The sequence below is a fragment of the Coturnix japonica genome, chromosome 13, assembly GCF_001577835.2.
Source record: "Coturnix japonica isolate 7356 chromosome 13, Coturnix japonica 2.1, whole genome shotgun sequence".
NCBI classification, from domain to species: Eukaryota; Metazoa; Chordata; class Aves; order Galliformes; family Phasianidae; genus Coturnix; species Coturnix japonica.
The window spans coordinates 5,343,414-5,360,393 of NC_029528.1; the positions used below are offsets into that span (position 1 = coordinate 5,343,414).

Here is a 16,980-nt window from a genome sequence, read left to right on the forward strand (position 1 = left end):
GTGATGGCTCTGCTACTGCTTCCTGGAGGGATGAAAGTGGAAATAAGCCTCAGGAAAAGGAAATTGTCAGCCACGCTGCCTGTCCTGGACATGTGAATGTGGGAAAGGTTTGGCAAGTGTCTCCATTTATTTCCTTGGAGAAAGGCAGGATCTTTTCCTTTTGTCTGCTAAGCTACTGCTTAAATAATACTGCCTTAATGTACTTTAAATGCTGATTCTTAACTTTGTCCCATTTCAGGTGTGGGCCCCACCTCACCCCACTGTGCAAGAAGACTGTTAATGTTGAGGATTGCCTCCAGAAGCCACATCCAGAAAGTGTTTATGCTTCCTTTGCTGAGTAATGAGGGCTGTACATCCCAAACTGGGACAGTAAGGAATAACCAGCCTACCTGGCAGCAATGAGAAACGTCTCTGATGGTTTTCTTTGTCCAAGAGCATCTAATCATATGCTAAAATTCCTGTAATGCAGGAGAGATATGAACGCGTGGCACAAGGAGACCTCGTGACATGAGAAACAGGAGATACACGTGAGTAAATTTGGATGATGAAGGTGACTGCCCATTACCAGCTGTTCTGAGTGGAAATCTAGCACAGCAGCACGCTGGGGCCAGGAAGGACAGTGTTTGCACAGTGCACAGTGCACACTGCCCACTGGATAGAGTGCTTTCTCAGGGCTGTGTCTTTACACTTTCACAATCCAAGTAAAGTGGAGAAATAAATCATTGCACACAGTTGTCATCTTTCCCCCGGTAGCACCAGCCAAAGAGTTTAAATATAGCTAAACCACAGCATTTCCTGAGAATAAATGCTCAAATGTTCAGAATAAATTGCCAGGTCCTGGTATCACAGGAATGATTTATAAACCAATTATACTGGAAATTTTATTCTCCATTGTTGCTCTTATAGATTATGGGTCAATTGGTTATTTTACTCCTATAGGATCTCAGCCTTATTCTGCCATAAAATGTTAAAACTTGGCGTACTGGGATTGGTTCTGTCGCTCTTGCAAAACAGTTCCAGTCTGTGGCAAAACTTCTGGAATCATTCTGCCAGGGGCCAGGCAATTTTTATGTTGTTTTGTCCCTATTTGTTCCCAAGGACATCAGCAGAAATGAAGAGATCTTTCTGTTCGATCACCTTTCTCCACCTGATCTTCTCCTGTTTTCTTGTCCGACTTGGATTATGCAGATGTTTGTGGTAAAGATAAGACTGTAAACAATTGACCATTGAGCCTCTGGCATCCCTTGACAGCATCAGTCACAGGGCTGAGGGGCAGCAGCTATGAATTGTCCCTAAAGAAGTGTATCTCTACATGGTCAGCAGATGGAAATACTAGGAAGAGAAGATTAGCAGTACTGCTTCAGACCAGCAAGGGCAGTACCCAGTTTCCATCTGAGGTCATAACACCTGTTAGAGAATAAGGATAGAGCAAGCATATTTTATCAGTGATGTTCTCCCATCTCTGAGTGTTTGAGTCTGATGTTTTGAAGATTCATGTGACTCTTGGTAAGCCACACCGGGTCTCTGTGGTACGGCTTATCCAATCTGTCTTTGAATATCAGTAATTGTTGCAATTAGCCACATTAGCTTTTACCTCTACACTGGAGCAAAACCTTACTTACTCTAAAGCATTTAGATGAATCATTTTTTTATTGGTGAAACTTGAACAAGGAAGAGATTTAACCCAGATGGTTAATGAGTATAGAAGAAGAAATTCAGGGGAAATCAGTTTTATGGCTATGCCCTTCAAACCTTCAATTGCTTCAGCAATGCAAATTCGTTAATACATTTTAATTCTCTTTTAATGGACTTATCCATGTCTGTATGTTTTTTATGTCTGTATAAGCCAGAAAGGGAATCCAGCCCAAGATTTGTGTATCATCTTTGTATTTTCTCCTCCTCCTGTTTGTTTGTTTGTTTGTTTGTTTTTTTGCCATAGGGAAGCTGAAGTTAAAAGAGAATAGAAATCCATTCTCAGCCACATCTCAGCCTCGCTGATGCAAGACCACAGGCAAATGGTTTTGGTATTGTGATGCTCAGCCTTTTTCATATCCTGGATGTGGTTCTTAACATCCCAAAGTTGGCAGTAGTAGGAAGTACACACTGAGCCAGATTTTTCCTCAGAACATCTGACTCTCCTCATGAATTCTCTCCCCACTTTTCAGTTCATCTAACATGAATACAACAGGCACCACAGTAATTAGGGCATCATACTATCGTACAGCGTTCACAAATCATTATGGAGCAGTTCTGGTTTCAGCATTGACAGAATGGGTAAGCAGTCAGAAAGAATAAGGTAGAGTCCTACTGGTGTGAGCTGAAGATCACTGAACTCAATATTCTCATATAACAGTTAAATGCTAAGTAAGGTACGAGTGCGTACAATCTGGAGCTTTCTTTTAGCTTTACTCTCCTTCTGGGTGAAATAGCACCCACCATAGGTTAGAAGGGCAAATTACAGGATGGGTGCCCTTCATGGCTTATTTCTCTGACAACGAGCTTTATTATATGTGCCCTCCTCTAACTGGATGAGAAGTTTTCTAATGATTGTCTGCCTGTTATTGCTATTTACTAGTTGTAATTGTCATCTGAAATCATGAGTATTTACTGTTTTCAGTTATTTGATGCTTGACTGAAAACAAAATAGTCACTGGAGTCATTAAGGGCTTCTTGATCAATCTGTTAAATAATAAAAAGAATCAGAGCCCGTATACAAAAGATGAGATTCTGCTGACCTGATTATCAGCTGGAAATGTGAGCAATTGTACCCACTAGACATCATAGTCATGCTAACAAAAGGTTTTTAGGCATATGCAAAAATGCAGATAGCCAAATGTTCTTATGTTGTGTCTCTGGAGAAATATTGCAGCTGGGCTTGGACAAGAGTCTTCTACTGATTTATACTGCGTGTCTTTTATGGATGGTTGCTCACATACATACAGTGTCAATAATTTTAGTGTAGACAATCCCATTCAGTATTTTTTCCCTGATAATGTGTTTCCTTCCAGCTGAAATACTTCAGCTTCTGGGATGAAAATTCTCTTTCAAATTAAATAGTTGACTTCATTTCCCACCCCCACCTCCCTCCCCCCCAAACATGTCTAATGGTGTGGAATGGGCAGGATGGGAAGGGGCTACAGATGGAAGAACAAGTTAGGCAGGGAGCATCAGTGGGTGACCTCCTTGGATGGCAGCTTCACTACGAGCAGCTCCAGGACAGCCTTTTCTTTGTTCCTACAGAGCAGAGGCAAAGCAACTAACTCCCTCTTTTTTTTTTATCCTGAGGACGAATCACTTCCAAGTACATCTGGTTGAACATGAAGAATGAGAATATGAATACAGGCAATTATGATGGAGTAGAGGCCTTGTAAATTTATACTCAAGCTTACCCCCTGGTAACTCGTTCATCTGCTGTCTTGACAGGATGCATGTGAAATAGTGGGACAATAAAAGCTGTTGTAATGCTGAAAGATGCTAATAGCTGGCCTCAGGGTGAGCTGGGTTTTCAAGACAATCACAGATAATACAGATAACACAGTGGAAGCATTAGACTCAAGAGAATGAGCTCTCAAGCCTTTATCCTGTAAAATAGAGAGACATAGGCCATCTCAAAGGAGGGATGTCCTAGAGGTGTAGGTTTAACAGGATCTTATTTTTATGGAGCAGTACTTTGCAGAACTATGGCTACCTGAATCTGCTTGCACTTATGGAAATTCACAGCAAACAAAGTCATAGACAATTGCTCCTCAACTGGAGTAGGTCTGAGGGTATGGAATTGACCCCTTTGGCAGGGTGGTGCCCAGTCTGTCTGCCACATTAACCAAAAGAGAAGCTTAACAAGGAAATATGTCATGTAACTACTTTGGCAGCCTTTGAATGGTTAGAGATATTCCAGGAAAAAAAAACCACAAAAGAGCCTTCTAAAAATTCAATATTTTTGAAACTGGGGCTATAATACAGACCTATCCCATGAAGCAGGTCAACAATGAAACTCCTTTTTTGTCTTCTTTCCATCTCTTTTCTGTACCTCACAGGGAAGACACCGCTGTAATCAGAGGACCAGCAGGGAGTAAATGTTTATAAGCCTGTGGATGTTTTCGGATATGTCTGTAGTCTGAGTTTTGATCAGCTTGGTTCTGTGTGAATATGGACTCCTTTCCAAGATGATGCTTTTATGAGAAATGTTAGGAACAAACTAGAATGAATTCACTCCCAGGTACTGAGGCAAATCCACAAACATGTTTTGGATTTTGAGAGGATTTCGTTTAACCTAAATGTGCAGCAGTGTTGAAAGGAGGTTTGTTTTGCATCTCTGTATGCTGCAAGCCAAAAAAGCCCTTTCCAGACCTTACCACACAGCTGTAAAGCATAATGACCATAACAATTCTCTGCCTGAGGAAGAACAAAAGGACATCCTAAGGGAAAAGGAAGTATTTGCCCTGCAATTTAGGCACAGGACTAGAGGCAGAATGCTGGGTGAGTAAGCAAGAAACCTCGACTTTCTAAGGTAGTGTTATTTCTTGTAGCTGAGACCTGCCAGTCTGACTGGGCAAGTTGGTAACACAACATATCACAGCCTTTGCAAGGGAAAAATGAAGTGCCAGACCCAAAAGTTGCACAAGAGACTACGGATGTAGAGTGGTACATGTTTTGGTCTGGGCCAATATCCTTAATGTGAGTATATTTACACATAGTACATATGTTTATTTTAGCTTTTAAGTTCTTGCCCTTCTCTCATCAACATGTATCTTACACCAAGCCACCTAAATTCATGCTGAAACAAAATGTAACTTGATGATTAATACCTACAAAATCTCAGTGATGCGGTAACGTAACCATAAAGGTTTGGGTTCCTTGGGGGAAATCCAGTCGCGCTCGCTTTGTTGTCAGAATAATGAGGTCTCAATTTTTGCTGTCATGGAGTTAATGCATTTGATGCAGGTAGAATGATTATTGAGTCATGGTGACTTTGGAAGGAGACTACAAGTGAAACTTTTCAAAGATGGCTGGTTCCTGGATACGCAGATGACACATCATTATAAACTCAGTGTCTGTAAAATGTTGGCAATTTGTAATCCCATGTTATGCTTGAAGAATAGCAAACCATTCAGTGGCAAAGCCCTAAGCCCAGTCCTTTGTAAATACTCTGAATGGAACGTGCAATTCTCTGTAGCATAGGTTAAGAAAACAGTTCAGTGTGTGTATTCTTTGAATTGTTGATCCCTTTAATTGTTGATCCCCTTGGGGCTGATAAGTACATAATTAGTGACATTAACTCAAGCGTTTGTGCTCTATGTTCTTAGTGATTTTGGCTTCAGTTTTCATTGCATCTCTCGAATGAATATGGACAGAAGCAAATACTATTTGTAATGAAACACTAGAAATATTTTAGCCAGTGCAGTGGTTAGAGATGGGCTCTGGTCTCCTTATCATTTAGCTTTTTGTCCTCACTGAGGGTATTGCATCACCGTGCCAGATATATAGGACTGGCTGATTCCTGATGGTGAGTTGCTGGGAATGAATGTTGTTACTTTGAAGGAGGATGGGCAAAGCAATGACAGAACTGGAGAAATTTGAGTATGCTTAGTATTGAAGTTTCAGATAAGGTGAAGAGTTTGTGCTTTGGGAAATTCACTCAGTGTTTCTTGTGCTTCAGCTCACCCAGAGGGAAACTTAAGCAAGAAGTAGCAGTCACACTGAGAAACAGATGTCCTTCACTTGCCCTGCTCTAAAAGCTGGCAATGAACTCAGACTGATGTGTGAGAGTAGCTAATGGGTGGCGGACAATTGCTTTCAAGATGGTTGAGCCCACAGTGTTTCTATGGTGTTTAGTCCCAAGTGTTCTCTTCCTACCAACAAGCAAAGTGAGAGTTAGTGCTGCCGTGTTCTGCCACCTGGGGAAGGAAGCATTAAATGTTGGGTTAGTGACTGGACTTTGGGATCTTAGTGGTCTTTTCCAACGTTAATGATGGTTATGATTCTGAACATTATGATTCTACTATTGGTGTCTTTGGCTGTGTGAGGTAGTTACTCTTGTCAAAGTAATCTGACTGCTCAGGTGGTCTGATTCAGTTTTCTACTTTTGAATAAGATGAATCATTGTTTAGAAGCATCCCTTTCTCTCCACCATAGTCTGTGTCTAGAGCAGATGAAGTTGTCTGAATTGTAGCCATCTGTGTCCAGTGAGTTGGATCTGGCCACGTATGAATGGGAGTACGTGTGCCTGTGTAAATCCCAGTTTGAGCATTGCTTCCTCTTTCAGCACAACCTGCCTGTAGAGCCATTTCTACACTCCCAGCAGACTAATTATTACAAAAATTCTCTGTCATTGCTTTGCAACGGACCATAGCTTAACTAATTTAAAAATGCAAATGAATGCTAAATTGCACTTGAATCTGAACTGTCTCCTTCTCCCTCTCCTTTTATTCGTGCTGCTCTGGGAAAAGGAAGGTAGAGCAGACATTAAATGCTGGTGGTGGAAATCAATCTTTCAAATTTGAGGTAATTTTGAATTTGGTCCTGCTGCCAGTAATAGTGACGTCATCAGAACTGCTCGATTGATCCATGATTTGAGGAGAAACTGCTTGGACTTGATCCTCCCTTTGTCCTTCCACAGACAAGTAAATGCTGTGGGGTTTAGCTTTTACTTGGAGCTGTCATACTGAAGAGCACTCACATGTTAGGAAGAATGCAAGCAAATGCATGAACTGAAACACAGCCTGTTCTAGTGACTCTGTCCAAAGGTGTCAAATTAGAGCTCAGTTTTGTAGTCATAGTTTTGTATCTGAGGAGGACGTGAACAACATCTAGCAAAGCGATTTGTGGTCTTTAGCTGCTGGATGGCATAGCTAACAGTAATAACCATTCGTGGGCAGTCTTTTTGCTTTCCTAATGCCAGCACTGCACTGCAACATTGGCACTGAGATAAAATGCTCAGGAATGGGGCTTCTGGGGATTCAGAGAGTAACTGATGGACTCCAGGATAGATCTTGGGACTGTTTCCACATGTGGACAGCATGGAGCATGTGGGCATGGCAATCCAGACTGCTTAGCACTCTCTTAATCACAGATTGTCATGTAATACCGCTGAATTAGGTACTCAAGGGGGAAGACCTGAACCAGAACTCCTTTGTGTTTCAGGGCTGGGGATAATAGACTTTCTTAGGGGTTCATCTTCAGCTCATATGTTGCTGACATCTTGCTGAGAGAAACATAGCAAATAGCAAGAATCATCCCAGAGGACATTTGTTGGCAGCTGTATCTACACAGCTACACTGGTGTTCACAAAGCATTTTTCCTATTTTGCAAATTGATTCAGAGATGAAATTTCATGAGTGTTTGTTGACACTCGCATATAGCAGACAGATTTCTAAATGGGCTCTGCATAGATGATTGAAAAATAAACCCCCATCCCTGCTGCATCCATCAGACTTGTACAATCCCACGGTGTTCTCTGGGCTGACATGGAGGAGGTAACTGTGAGATTCTCTGTTCCCCTAAAGCAGATGCTCCCCTGTCAGATCCCAGCCCAGCACGGTTCTGGGACCAGATTTCTGGTTTTCAATTAAGATTCAAACATCACAATGATAGAGTCCTCCTAATCCTTCTACAAAGGTGTGTGTGGTTAATCAAACTGCAGTGCCGTGGGCTCCAGGTGGCTTTGTTTAACATCAGCTTAGTCATAAATCTCTGGGGATCATGTTCACCTGCTCAGCATGTGCAATGTGCTTGCAGCCTTCACAGAGGGACAAGGCTGCTCCTGGTTGGGTTGTAAGGCAGCTGCACCAGCTGTGCTGCCTAGCAGAGCCTTTTAATAGCTGCTGGGAAGAAGAGGAGCCTTTGGCCTTCCTTTTGTACAGATGAACGTATGCCCATCAGGGAGATGGGGAGTTGGGGAGTGATTTATTAAAAACTAGAATCTGTCAAGCAACAGGCTGAGGAAAAGCCACCAGGTTTTTGTAAGCTGACCAGTTTTAAGATTATTCAGTAAGCATCTATTGAAGCCTTCAGGAGTTTTGTGGTGATTAAGTCCAAGAGAACAAGGTGAAGGTTTGGCCATGGGAATTTTCCCACTTTCTCTGGCCTTGTGCACCAGTGGAAAGTGACAGAGGAATGGTTATCCAGGCTGGAGAAGTCCTGCTTGCATTATAAGAGATGCTTTCCTAGAACCCTTTATAGACAGAGAGGGCAATGTTAATTTTGGACACAGATGCAAGGCCAAATCCTGGTTTGGTGACACTGATGTAAATCTGAAATTAATTATTATTTTCAATTCAAAGCAAGCTGTAAGCAGTAATAATGGGAGCAGGAACGAACCAAATGTTGACTTACGGATGAAGGGAAAAATGCATCCTTGCAGTATGCGAAAGAAAAACTGATATGCTACCCCAGTCCCTCTGTGTATGGCTTGGGTGTGTGTTTGCACTCATCTGTCTCCATGAGTCACAATAACTATTCACCACATGCACAGCTCTGGTATGGTTGTAGATGGTAACCCATCAACATGCACTGAATCTATCACTTAAGCATAAGAGCTTAACTCCCTTATGCCTCAGAGTGTTTCAGGGGGTAAGGCTGAAATGAAATCCCCTCTGTGTCCATGTGTCAGAATACACACGCACACACATATATATTTCTGTATTCTCATATTACCTCAGAGTGTTTCTTGTGTGATTCAGGGCCATTAGGCACAAAAGCAGTGTTGAAGATTAATTTCATTTAATTCTGGCAATAAAGAGCATTGCAGGCACAAGAGGTTTGCCATTAGTGTTGGAGGACATTAAGTATTTGGGTGTTTGTTTTTTTTTTCATTGGAAGATAATAATGTTCTGGTGTAAATGTTTTATAATGATCTCATGAATTATTCACACTGAACTTGATAACCTGATGTTTTATGGGATATGGTCTCTAGAGTACAAGGGGCAGGGAATTTTAAAACAAATAAATAAGAAAATAGGCCCCAGCTGCAACAACCAGAAAGCACTGAGACCTCTGGTTTGTTTTCTGTCTGCACTGAAGGGTGGTTTCATTCTTTCAGTTATATTTTTGTGATGATGAGCCACAGAACGTAAGTGCATGAGGTTATTTTCTATATATACGAGGGAAAAGAGAAAGAAATCAACCACTTTTCACTGTTTGTTTAATCTGGAAGTGGTGCTTGTATTACTCCACCTATTGTTATGGAGCTCAGGGGTTCTGTTATTGTTGATAACATTTCCATTTGTTGAAGCATTAGTGCAAACCAGTGTCGATTATTCTTTATGCATACTTCTGTGCCTTTATCCTTCCTTCCCATTCCCTTCTCTTGATTTTCCATTCTTTCATCCTCACTCTCATTCTCTTACTTTATTCCTTTTCCTTTTTTTCCTATTTTCTTTTCAGTTTTGGTTCTTTTGGGATTGTTTTTTTCCTCCTTCTTTGTGCCTTTTTCATTTCTTTTCATCTTTCAGCATTTTCTTCTGTCTATAATTTCCTCTTTGTTTTCTCTATTGCTAACAGGGTTTTAATATTTGCTGAAGCCCACGGGCCTTAACCTAAATAAGCTGCAGAGAGTCAGACCCAGAGAAGAGTTGCTGTGATTTAATTAAACTTGGTGACATCTGGAAGAAAAATTGTGAAGCTGACACCCAGGCATTCGATCTGAATGTCTATCAGCCTTGGATATCCCAAATGCACTAGAAGGAAATGCAGTAACTGCATTGACATACCCCAGAGAAAAATGGCAGAACATACACAGCAAAGATACAGAGAAGAGTCCATAGTGACAATGAGAGCAATGTCTCCACTATGGAGAACAAAAGCCTATTGCAGACTTCAAGTTCTTCTCTCTGTGGGCAGTGGAAAGGGTGAGATATTGCATTTGGGATGGCTATCCCGGGTCATCTGAGCTGGGTGGAAGAGGAAATTTGGAGGGCAGTTTGGAAGAGTGGCTGGTGAGATGTGAGCCATCATAGGCAGATGAATTCATAGGCAGGACTGTTTATAGAATGACTTTGAAAGAATGGTCCAACCAACTTCATGCATTTATGTAAATCTGTGCTACAAAGTGAAGAGCAGAAGAAAGCTAAAATTTGCATGGGCTGTTTTTCTGCTCTTTCCCAACTTTATTTTATTTATTAAACCACTCTGAATTACACCTTCCAAAGGACATTTTTCTCCTTGTTGTTTATTATACCTCCATCAGCCTTGAAATGGGAGCTGCAGGCAGCTTGATAAATGGATTGAAAAGCTGCTTCTGCCAGAATCAAACAAACGAACAGAACCCCAATATCCATAAAACCTTCTGTTTTAGAAATGCTAAAATAAGCACTATTTCCCTCTGAGCTGCACTGAAGAATGATGTGCCCATATCCCTCGCTGTTACAGGGTTTTTTCACTTGGTTGTGTCCAGAGCAGAAGTTCATGCCTGCATCATGGACTCAGCCTGTAGCAATGGGAACATAAGCAGCTGGACTATGATGGGGAAGAGTGAGACAGTTCTAGGAAGGCTGAGCAAGTCTTGACTTTGACTCTGAAATGCGCCAGGCAAATCAATGGAGCAAATCAGACAAGACATGAAAGACTGGATCCTGCTTCCATCATGTTCCACCATTGGATTGGCCTGGTAACAAGCTACGACTTCATCTACTTTGGTATGTTGGTAAAGGTAAGTGTTCCAGTCCTATGTGTGAAGCTACAAAATGATAACAGGCAAATGAATTTGTAATGGACAATCAGTTGCAAATCATTCCAAACACAAAGTGAAGGCATGTTTCACTTTCTTTCATAAACAGCAATGATATTGAAACAAAGGATAAGGGGGAAAAAGCCAAACAAAACAAAGAAACAGGATGTGGGAGTCGCCTTGGCCCGAGCTCATTGGTGTGTAATTTGCCCATATCCTGTTGAACGCAGTGTACCCTACTCTCTTAACACAGAGTCCAGTATGCAGCAAGAGGGCACACTGAAGGGGTGACTCAAAGATGTCTGGTATGGAAATGGATGCTGTCAAGGCACCAATTGTATCTCTGTTCCTACCCATTTCTTGCTTTACTTCTGACTGTGTCATAGCGCAGTTGCAAAGTCTCAGGCTGCTTAGGATTGCATCTTCCAAGTAATCATTCCAGTCTGGATTTATCACCAAATTATGGAGAGCCAACATTACTGCATTATTGCAGAGATCCACTCTGTCTCTCTCTATTTTTTTTTCTCCATCTACTCCAATTCCTCTTAAGGGCATTTTAGACCTTAGAAAGTCATTTGCTGTTCCTTGAGGTGTGAAGGATGGACAGGCTGAGGATGCCTTTTTGTTACTGAGAAGATGTGGCATGTACAAGGCCATGCCGATGGCAATATTGATGGGAATAGGAGGCAGGAGAACAGAAAATGCTTTGACCCTTGTGATTCTCCGGGCATTTGGAATGCATAATTGCTGCTTGTTTAACACCAAAGGATAACTGATCATTCAGAGAGGAGGAAGCCACTGGTGGGAATCGATATTCCTATTGCTGTGCTAGAAAAACAGCAAAAAAGAATGGCTCTTTACCTCTCACAGCAAAGCAGGCAGAATATATGCCTACGGCTTCTTGTGATTGTTCTCTTCAGAGCCCACAGAGGGTTTGTTCAGTGCTGACTCTCACTGCAGTTGTGAGCTGCAGTGAGTTCGTGTGGATGATGTGCGTCCTTCCTTCCAGACGTGGGCTGACTGAAGGCAAGGCAGGACAGCTCTGCTTGTTTCAGAGAGGAAAAGTAAGTCACCATGAAGGTAAAACATGGAGAAACTGAGTTGCAGACAGATTGGTGGAACAGTGACCAGAGGAAATAACAATTGAGCACTCCTATGTCTGTTTTCTGTGTAGGCCATGTTGATCTGCAGTTTTTTTGTAAATCAATGAGTCAGGAAGAGCTGATTTCAGTTGGTAGAGACAAAGCTGACTTTGCAGTGGTACTCATAGGATTCTGGAGTAAAAGCATAGATTCTTTTGGGCGAAAAACACATTTTCTCAAAGTTTTTAGCTGAAGGAGTTTGTGCTCCATGGAATGTTTTTAGAGCTCTTGGCTTGTCTCACAGGGTGGGAGGAGATGACTGGAAAGTTAAAACACTCACTGGTTTTCAGTATAAAAACCTTAATTATTGACTCTGGAAAGGAACATGGCTCTTAAATGTCTGGACCTATGCTTGTGCTAGTCCTGCATCAGTATCCTGATCTCTCATCCACAACATGCAATCTGTATGTAATTATGATGCTATGGTCCTGTGAAACAAAACTGGAAGACTGAAAACAGCCCTGAAAATGGTGCATTTTTCAGGTCAACTTGGATGAACAGGCCATGGAATGAGGGGAGTATAAGTGCTAAGCCTGACTGGCCAGCTGTGGTGCCGTGGCACAAGTTGGCTTGGATCTGAGGAGCACCCTGGGTCTGCATGAGCTGCTCTCGTGGGGCACACTGTGCACCCCACATGCAGGTTTAGGGTCTGGATTAGTAGAACTTACGCAGCATCCCATTGCCTCACTTCCCACACAGGATCTTGTAGCACAAGGCTGACCTCCAGTGGGCTCTTACCAGAGTAGCTGGCCTGTAAATCTGGGGATGGTGTCTGCAAACACACTTTAGAGGCTGCATGTGTAGATGTCAGAGCAGAAATCTGCTCCTTGCCTTTTTCAGACCCTTTTGGCCTAAAGATGGAGCTTAGCAGCACTCTCCTGCTGATAAATGGAACCGTAGCTGCACCGAGGTAGATAATTTTAACCACAGTTGCACTGCAGTAGATAACTCTGAAAAATGTCTTTGAAATCAGGGAGAAAATACTTGACAAATGTCCCTTCTCCCTGAAAAGCAAAGGGGAGCTTTGGTGAGCAGTAAACCGCAGTGGTGCAGCCTTACCTGCTATAAAGTGGGAATATCATCCAGTGCTGCAGCCTCTTCCCGATTTCCTGAGAAAAAAACTTGTTATTGCAGTTTATAACGATATCTGTTGTGGAGCTCAGTGGTTGTGATGAACTTTGGATGCTAAATGGGTGGGTGGGGATGCCTCGCTTGAGCAATTGGGAGAGGTCTCTGAAGGGATCAGGGCAAGAACAGTCCCAGATGAGCTGCCTTTCCCAGAGCCTATTCAGCATAGGTTAAGGCCTTCAACTGCTGTTAACTGGAAGAATGCCTTACAAGGGCCCCCTGCTGGTTTTTAGAAATATGAAATCTGTGGGTAAATAAGTTAATTTGGAGTCGCACATGGGCAAAGATAATGAGCCAGAAATAACAAAGGAAGAATAAGGAGAGGAAGATATTGCAGAGAAGCGAATCTATTTCACTAAATCCCCTAAAAAGTCAAATAAATCATTTGAGGAGGTGGGTGGCTGAGAGATGGGCAGGCAGAGCTCTCGCCTGGAAATGATATCTATATCAATCACAAAATCATGAATCTCAGTGGTTGGAAGAGATCTCAAGAGCTCATTGAGTCCAACCCCACTGCTAAAGAAAGTACCATGCAACAGGTTGGTAGGTGTCGAACTGGGTCTTGTGTGTCTCCATACAAGGAGACTTTCCCTGGCAGCCTGTTCCATTGCTGCTGTCACTCTGACAATAAAGAAGCTATGTGTTCAAATTTAGGCCATTACTATATTACATTGGTCCATCCCACCTCCCTTTATATATTTGTAAATATTTATCAGATCCCCCCTCAGTCTTTTCCTCTGGTTGAACAGACCCAGGTTACTCAGCCTTTCTTCATATGGGAGATACTCCAGGCCCTTAATCATCTTTGTGGCCCTCCATTGGACTCTTTCTAGGAGATCTCTGTCTTTTTTTGAACTGGGTAGCCCAGAACTGGATATAGTAGTCCAAATGCAGCCTCACCAGGGTGGAGTAGAGGGCGAGGATCACCTGCCTTGATCTGCTGGTCACACCACCCCTAATGCATCTCAGGATACCATTGGCCTTCTTGGCCACGAGGCCACACTGCTGACTCAGGGCCAACTTGTTGTCCACCAGGACACCCAGGGCCTTCTCCATAGAGATCCTCTCCAGCAGGTCATCCCCGAACCTGTACTGATTCATGTGATTCTTCCTCCCCAGATGCAAGATTACACTTGCTAAAAGGAGGAGGAACATGATTTCTTGTGCAGGTGACAGCTTTGGCCAGCACAGTTCAGTGGCAGAGCTGTGGCTTTGGGATTAGCACAGTGTTGTCCTATGCCTGAATTGCCCCTGGCCTGGGAGACCCTCTGTGATGCTTTAAGCCTCCACTGGAAAGTGCTCAGAGACCTGTAAATAAGGACTGAATAGCATCATGTCTCACTTATCAAAAATCAGTTAACATCCTCTCTTGAAACGCAAAGCTTTTCCATTCCCCACTATTTGACCCTGGTGAGAAGTCCCATTGGAGTCGAGCTCCAGGGCTAAGACTTGAAACTATTTCCCCTTGGCTTTCAGAAATGGTATGAAAAGCAGCACATTCAAGCCAGAAAGAGGACAGAAAAGAGGACTGCAGAAGGGTCCAGAATACTTAACAGTCAGCAAAGCGTAAGTAAATAGACAAGTTATGATCAATGAGTTTGTTTGAATTTGACAGATCTTTCCTACAAACACGGGGGAGGAAAGGGGAGTGAAACGTTCCCTGCCAGTGTGAGCTATAATAAGGGACCTGCTGTTTTCTGATTCTCACTCTCTGTGAAAATTGAAAAGGTTAGCCAGGTAATTGAAATCGGGACTGGAATACAAATACAGTGTGAAAACCCTACAGCTGGAGGAAAGGAGTCGATCCTTGATGGAATTTCTTAGTGGCAAAAAGATGGGGGGAGGATTGGGCAATATTCCTGTTCCCATGGGAGGGAAGGGAGGAGAAGAAAAGAGATCTGAAGTGATTAGATGGAAACTAGCACTTATACAAATGCTCCTTATGGTTACCCTGTAAAAAAAACAGCAAGCCAAGGCTGGCTCATGGATGGCACTCACTGTTGCCTCTTGGAGTAGCATAACAGTTTTACTGGGATTTTTTGGGCTGCATGTTGGACCCAACTTAGGGACTGTTGCTCTGTGCACAACTCAGCCCCTCATGTTGGGGTTTTGTATGTAAAGTAACAAGATGTGACTGGATCATCTGCCTATTCATCTTTGCTCTATGTAGGGACTCAGGTTTGCATTGCTTTAGGCTAAGAGCAGGGAGGTAGATGGTTACTGTGAAGCACCCCAGTGTGTGTTGTTGTATGTGTCTGTATTGCAGTGCAGGATCCTGACACTGATGCTGTAATGTAAACCTGTGTTTCTATACGTGTGGTCTGTTTTTCTGCAGGAACAGGTAACTAGATCTGGGAGGAAATGTTGCAGGTCTCTGGGGAAGCTGAGTTATGTCATATTAGCCAAGTCCATCCACATTCAAGGAAACCCTCTGCCTATATTATTTCCCTAGCACCAAGCCAACTAACAGAAACTGTAAGTTTGTATGCATTTAAATAAACAATAACCATATCTCCAGGTGCCTGTGTTGGTGTTTTATTTCCTTCCTCACAGAAAGGCTGTGGAATGCTTCTGTTTCCCAGAATCACGATGTTCTTCTGAGGTTTTGCTGCAGTTGCTCAGCACTGCCCAGCTCAGCTGCACTGCAGTCAACAGCATGCTGACAAACCTTCCCTTTGGAGCCTGTCCATGGAGTTTGGGTAGCTACTGAGTGTGTTCGCTGGCAGGTCAGATATCCTTCCCACCCTTGCTTGTGCCTATAAAAGTAAGGGAAGGGATATGCTACCTTGGGAGTGGGACTGGTTTCTTCTGAAGCACTGGCTATTTGTTGATACTCAAAAAACCCTGCAGTCATACCATTAGAGCAGAACAAAGCCTGCAGATAGGGTTCTTTCCCACATAGAGAGGGTAAACACAGCAGATGGATGGACCTAGCTCTTCAGAAGTCCCCAGCTTAGGAGTGTATCCCAGAGGCACCAGCCCCAGATGGTAGGTGAGCCCCTAGGGATGCCGCTCTCTTCTTCCCAGTGTTTTGCCATGACTTTGCTGTTAGCCATTTGCTTTGCTCATATGAAGCACGATGAGCTTAGTGAGTCATTTCTAAGGGAATCTCTTGTGTTATAAAGAAACAGTACAAACTGGGAGGGTTTGACAAACACATTTGCTCTGCAGCCTCTGATATAAAGAACATACAGCGTTCCAAGATGACCTGTCCTTGTACCTGACCAGGTAAGTTTCTGAAACAGGTCAGATGGATTGATTTTTAACACAGTTTTTTCCTCTTGGCTGTAAGGGCAATTCAGGGTTCCTCTGATGGACCTCTTTGTCTAGTAATTCTGAGATTAAGTCTCTTTTAGAAATCCTATTTCTAGACAAAAAAAAGAAGAAGCAAACAGAAGCCTGTTCCTCTGGGAAGGAGCTTTACTGCTTCTCACAGCATAATATAAACTGAGGAGGAATGAGAAAATAGAGTTATTTGAACTGTTATAACAATGGCTTCAGTGTTTCATTAATGAATTAGCTATACCAGTGGGAAGCAAATTATTTCAGCAGCTCTCTTACTCCTAAAAAATCCCGTCTTTAAAAATTAAGTGGATTTAAGATAATTTCCCCTTAAAAAGACTGCCTGAAACTTTCCAGTGCTCTAGGCAGTAACAGCCTTCTGCTTCTGGTGGCAAATGGGCCAAACTCTCTGTGTCTGACTAGCCAAAATGTGACCTCAAAGGGAATAAAATGATCCCTGCCTTTTTGCATGCAAGCCTTTACAGTGAATGTTCAGCCCTAACAACCCCAAACATGTTTACTTTCCTGGACAGTGAAATCTGCAATGCCCAAACAGGGTAATTCTCTGCAAATTCTCTTCCCAGCCTCTTTTATCTCCCAACTGAAGGGCTTTTCCCATCATTGCATCTGCCTGGAATTAATGCTAAAACCAAATTTTTATCCTGGTAGGAGTGACAGGTTGTTTCATTTCTTGTCCTTTCCTATTATTCGTCCTTAGTTTACTGCAGGAAACAAACCTCCATATTATCCTGTTTTTGTCACCGT

General features: G+C 42.7%; 1 long non-coding RNA gene across 1 annotated transcript in view; it reads left to right on the plus strand.

Moving 5' to 3' along the window:
* The window catches only part of LOC107320235, a 127,309-nt gene extending 111,859 nt beyond the window's left edge, over nucleotides 1-15,450 (plus strand). Inside the window, exons 13-17 of the long non-coding RNA XR_004308934.1 lie at nucleotides 239-369; nucleotides 470-527; nucleotides 9,499-10,645; nucleotides 14,410-14,499; nucleotides 15,269-15,450. This is a non-coding gene — a long non-coding RNA (uncharacterized LOC107320235). The remainder of the gene's footprint in view (nucleotides 1-238; nucleotides 370-469; nucleotides 528-9,498; nucleotides 10,646-14,409; nucleotides 14,500-15,268) is intronic.
* The last annotated feature ends 1,530 nt before the right edge of the window (nucleotides 15,451-16,980 follow it).